General features: G+C 36.3%; 1 pseudogene; it reads right to left on the bottom strand.

Annotated features, from left to right (window-relative positions):
• Positions 1-5,671: 5,671 nt before the first annotated feature.
• On the bottom strand, positions 5,672-5,773 carry LOC121152771 (annotated as a pseudogene).
• Positions 5,774-6,283: the final 510 nt, after the last annotated feature.

The following is a 6,283-nucleotide window of genomic DNA, read 5'->3' as shown; positions in this document are numbered from 1 at the left end:
ACATGATTATTTTGAAAACATTCTCATTTTTAAAAACATTTATTTATTTTTGTTGGAAATTCAGATATGCAGAGAGGAGGAGAGACAGAGAGGAAGATCTCCTGTCCGATGATTCACTCCCCAAGTGACCACAACGGCTGGAGCTGAGCTGATCTGAAGCCAGAAGCTCTTCCGGGTCTCCCATGTGGGTGCAGGGTCACAAGGATTTCGGCCATCCTCAGCTGTTTTCCCAGGCCACAAGCAGAGAGCTAGATGGGAAGCATGGCTGCTGGAATTAGAACCAGTGCTCATATGGGATCCCAGTGCGTTCAAGGTGAGGATTTTAGCTGCTAGGCCACTGTGCTGGGCCCAAGCACTAGCATTTTCAAAGTATAATTTAGGTTGTAAGGATAGAAAGATAAAACCACTGAAAAGTAAAGCTAATCTAGGTACAATATCAACAGTGCAAATAGTAGCTATGGGTCTTACTGCAAAGCTCCATCAGCATCTCTCTGCCTGTGTATATAGTTAAAGGTTGAGACAGTATTATTACATTCAGAATATCTCATTTTTAGGAAACCGATTTTATTATTTTAAAAAATGTAACCGCTTAAGAACACTCTTATTTTCAGTCATGCTTGATTACATTCAAGGAGGAAATATAAGACATATTAAAAAGCAGTCATTATGTTGATTTGTCAGTATTCCAGCCCCCATGCCACAAACACATCATAGAACTGCATTTCCTTACATCCTGATGTGTGTTTTGACTACTGCCTTCCTTGATGATCATTAAGGCAGATGTTTTTTATAGCAGAAATGTGGTTCACTGCAGTGTCTTTGGACTGATGTTCGTTCAGCCTTTGTATGGGAATGAGTCCTTCATGATGTGCTCCGGACAGCATCTAATGTACGATGGTTCCATGGCACAAATGAGAATAAGTCTTTGCTGTTTTCAGCCATACTTTCTTGAAGTTGTTCATTATTGTTCATTAATAACCAACAGAAACAGAACATAGTATCTGTGAAGTCAAAGATCTCAGTAATGTGGCATTATAATAAAGACTGGTTTTGTGGTTAAGTCTCAACTTGTTATACTGGCATTCAACATGGGCACTGGTTTGAATCCCAGATGCTCCATTCCAGGATGGACCGAGCATCCAGGCCCCTGACAATTAATTGGGAGAAACTCTTGGATCCTGCCTTCAGTCTGGCCAACCCCTGGCCCTTGGGATCATTTGGGGAACAAAACAGCAAATATAATATCTCTCTCTGTCTCTCCCTCCCTCTCTCCATAATAAATCATTTTGAATAACTAATTTTAGGAAAGTCAGGGTATTCAAAGATTCTTGCCTGAGTGTGAGTCTGATGTGCATTGTTGAGCCACCGAGTGACCCCCTCATCCCACAGAGGGGCTGAGTGGCCTTGAGACAATCCTGTCTTGCCCTGATTTCTTGAGTCATATGAGTATTATTTGGTAGTTGGAATAAAGTTTGGCAATTACCATATGTGGTGTGCAGACCGTGTATATTAAGGACAAAACTTTTAGAAACATTGATTTAGCAAAAGCATTTAAGAAGAAAGTAAAAGAAATTTAGGACTTCTCATCTCTAAATAGGTCCAAATTGCAAAATGATGGCCCATTTATGATATGATTTGCCTTGTACACTAATTATTAATCCATCAATTGATTTAGGCAGCAAGCTAATAAAAATGTTTCAGTGTCTACTGTGTATTAAAGGAGCTATTAAATATAAACAAGATTTACCACAGTGCAAATAAATTCATATCCAACTATAAAAATAAACCAATATGCCATTTTCTTTATACACACTGGGTAATATTTACCTTCTAAAATAAACTTTAAAATTAAAATGAAAAATAAAGTGGTTTTAAAAGACGAAGAAGTCATTGTCTTACTGTCTGTTAACAACCAAATTTCAAAGGAAAAGGAAGTCAAATAAATTACAATGCAATATAAAAAATGGTATCAAAAGTAAATTCTGTGTTCCAGGAACTATCCTGCATTCCTCTACAGAGCTCAGTGAAGTGGATACTACAGTTTATCACATGTAGAAAGAAATACTGATCCTTGGAAAGCTTAAATAATTTCCTTCAGAAGTCCTCTTGGTTTAAAAACAATCATTGAAAAAAGTTTTTGAATCTAGTATTGTACAGGAAAATATATTCAAATACACAAATGTAGTCTTTGTTTCTTTCAACAGAATTCCTTCCAAGATTATATGCCTCATGTCCACCAGGAAGGTAGGATTGTAAGATGTTGGGTTTAAATCCATTCTTATACATGTCTTTCCATAGTAAATCAGTGGGCACATAGTTATTTATATATCAACGCATACAAAAAATTCGGAAGGGAAAATTATTCTGATAAATTGTTTCTTTTTCTCTTATGGGATGAAGTTGAGAGACAGATAATAAAATTTGAGTTTGTGGTTAAAATAGTTTTTCCCTTAATGTGAAATATTTTTCAAAGAGAACGTGTATGCCTTAAATATGGATGGGAGGTTGATTAAAACAAATAATTTTTATCATGCTGCATTTTTTCAGTTATTTTGCCTTAAAAAACCTTTGATTCTAGGTTAATGAAAATTTCTGACATCTTCATAACCATTTTGCCATATTATTTCATCGTTTGTGAAACTAGGTCATGGATTATGTAAGGTTATGTGGGAGCTTTTGTGTCTTCATGCTTCTTTTAGGTTTCTGAAAACTTGGAGCCTCTAACTGGAATCTTATTATTACTGTACAGGTACATACAAGTGGAAACTGAGAATACGTGGGACTAATTAATTTTTTAAAAAATTTTAAGTGATGTTTACATAGCTGATTATAGTGGGAGGATTGAATTTTAAGAGAAGGTGGGTGTGATCATTGTTTCCAAATTTTCTATTTCTTCTTCCTGCTTCTGAACAGTGGCACAGGACAAGGGGAAAAGCCATACCCAGCCTCTCAACCACCCCAAACCCAGGGATGTGGAATGGCCACCAGATATCAACCCAGGGTCCCTTGTGGTGCACGCTTTGAGGGTTCTGTCCAGGTGTTTTCAGTAGTTCTGAAATGCTATCGGTCTCACTGCTCCAAGGAAGAAGAAATCCTTTGAGTGTCTTTTGGCTGACATATTCGATCTTAGAGTCTCCATTTGCCCAGGTATTTGCTGTCATCATTTGGCTGGGCTGGTTGTCTAATTTGTTCTGCCCTCTTTCTTCTGGCAGGGTACCATATGACATCTGTAGGCCTCAATGGGTTGCCATATCCTTCATGTGGATCTGGGTAAGCTGTCCACTACTCCATCTTTTCCACAGGGGAGGACCAGTTCTCACAGGTGGGCCCAAGGACCTGAGCCAGGCGACTTGACCCCAGTGGAAACCTCACTCCCCTGGGCTCACCGATCCATGTATGGGGCTAATTTTAAGTTCATGTTGACAGCATAAAATCAACAGCAAAACACTGCCTTTTGACTCCCTGTTTCAAAGGTTTCTTTTGTAAGGGTATTGAACTATCATTTTTCTGATTGAGATACTTTCAAGAGACTTGAGAGTTTATTTCTCAGATTATAGCATATTGTTTAAAAATATTTAAGTTGCTAATATCTAGCATATTAGCATTCATTTTCTGATTATATACAGTGCTCGATTCCATGTTGATTCCTCTATCTGCTGTTTCCAATTGTGTGTGTGTTTATGCGTTTGCATATGTGTGCATGCGTGTATGTATGCTGATATCAGGTGCATATGAATTTCTCTTTCTTGGATCAGGCATTTGGTTTAATTGTCAGGATTTTTAAACCCTATTGGCATGGCTGAGTTCAAGTTCCAGGTTAATTTCACAACCTGCTTCTGTCTAACAGATGTCTGGAGGAGCAGAAGCTGATGACTCACCCAGCTGATGTCCTGACATCAGGCGAGCAACCTGGACTGTGATCCTGGCCACTGTAGCGCTTCTGAAGTGGACCAACAACTGGGAGACTTACGTCTCTCTTTGTCTCTTAGATAAAACAAAATGAATCAAATCTAGAAAAAGAATGGAAGCATCTTAAGAAAAAAATAAAATACCTGACAAAGCACTAAGGGAATGTGTATGAACTACATAGAAATAAAGTTATTTATAAGAAATTCTAAGTTAATAAAGTAAGACTGCATGCATAGCATCTATATTCTTACGTTTCCTCACAGTAGTTCCAGAAATTAGCACCCAAGAGTGATATTTGGTGTAGCACACAAGAAAAATGTCTTTATTCACACAGTATGTTTAAGTCATGTTAAATGTAGAAATAAGAACAATTTAACCAAGGCAGAAGTTCCTGACTAGTTACATAAAGATTCTAGTGATGGCAAATATTTACATTCTAAATCTTTTTCCTCTTTATACACAGCCTGATTTTCATTGGTGAAAGCAGCTGGCAGGCTGCTGAACCGGTTATTTTATCAGGCATTGCTAGCATAGATACCACTTTCATTTTTGCCACCATTTGTAGTGTAAATGAGGAGCAACCTATCGTAAAATAATGCCAAGAAGATCAAAGGAAGTAATACCAACTACCAAGCTAAATTCATTCTGGGAAAATGTTTTTTGATTGTAGTTAATGATGTAATGAAGGCAGAAAGCTGCCTAGAAGTTGAGTTATAGCTGAATGGCTGCTAACATTACAGGGTACCTCACTGGTAGTAATAGGAACGTTATGGACATAGGAAAACAAGGGGCTAATAAAATATTTACAGAGAACCCTATGTTTTTGATGAGCGTGCTATGCATATTTTCTCAGAAGAACAAATCAGTGTTGCAACCAGAGGTTTAGAATTGAAGCATAAAATAAGGAAGTACAAAAGGGAGACGAGCCAAGGGATCATTAAAAAAAAAAAAAGTCTTTGATTTCATTCTTTAAAGACCAATTACATTTCTGTCCCTTGTGGAAGTAAAAAAAAAATTGTCTTCTTAATAGCAAAATCATTTTAAGACTTTTCTGATTCATTTTATATTTAGCAGATTCGAGCTTTAGTCATCAGTGGAAAAGAGCTTCACAAACAGACCTGAAATCATGTCCTTTGATTGTAATTGACAGAAAAAGCATTTAAGGTAAAGAAAAAAAATATTTTATTCATCTTTGATTACACTGTGATGTGATTTGGTGACATAATACAGCTGGGAACTGAGGCAAGAAAGGCAATAATTCTACTTGAGGGTCTGACACGCTGTAGCCCTTTAGCTGTCTTCACACCAATGCCTCCAGTTACAATAGTCGCCTTGATGGTGGCTAGACAAATAGATACACAGAGTATTAGAATGTGAAAGGCAAACAGCTCTAAAGAAACATGTCTAAAGGCAATGTATTTCAGCACTAAATGCTTGACAACTGCACATTTGACTCGACCTAAAATTAAATCTATTCAATTTAAACACTTTCATGGTACAAAAATATCCCCATTTAAGCAACACTTTCTTAAAATAATGGGAAATAAATGGGTGTATACACAATAGCTCTTTAAAGAAACCCATGCCCCCCCTTTTTTTTCTATCAATTACTATGACAGTACACTCTAATCCTTCATTTTGAGTTGAGGTTTGGCTTGGTAGTCCTTTGCCCTTCTCTTTTTGACTTATTTGCTTTTCAAGTAGGAGATTATTATTTCTATTTTGTACATTTGATATAAAAGGTTTATGAAAATATATCTGTAAGTATTGTCAAACTGTAATGTAATGCATACAGCATAAAATATTTTTGTGTTAGGATATTTAGATAGTACACTTGATCTTAGCCAAAAGGCTGAGAAGCGATTATTCTAGAATATTTAGAATGACCTTGAAGTTCAGTCTGTATTTTCAGTGTCTCAGCAGAAGTTTCCCTGTATTAATTTCTAAATGATTTCCTAATCTTCCGATTATTAAATCCTTCACACCTAAGATAGAAAAGACATGGCATTTCATGAAACAGGGAAAATGTTAGAAAATGTGTAAAAGAAAATTAGAAAGTTAGTTTAATGCAGTTCCTTTGTAATCAGAAATTTGGAAAGTGTATATTTATAGCTAAAGGCCATATCAGATCTGCAACAAAACCTATTTGCTTAGCATCATTTTTTTAATTAAGAAAAGATCTCTTGAAAGTATGTGTGAGTGTGTGTAGCTAAAGAGAATTAAATGAACATCCACCTGAGAATAACTTATGCTAGAGTTACATTTTCCAAAGGAAGGTTATAAATTGTCAGTGCATGATGATATTTATATATGTAAATCAACTGTTTGAATCTGCAAGTTAATTGTGTCTAGAAATGTCAGACTAATTATAAAC

This window comes from Ochotona curzoniae, unplaced genomic scaffold, assembly GCF_017591425.1.
Source record: "Ochotona curzoniae isolate NIBS_2020 unplaced genomic scaffold, NIBS_Ocur_1.0 contig_2599, whole genome shotgun sequence".
NCBI lineage: Eukaryota > Metazoa > Chordata > Mammalia > Lagomorpha > Ochotonidae > Ochotona > Ochotona curzoniae.
This window is presented reverse-complemented; position numbering and strand designations above follow the sequence as displayed.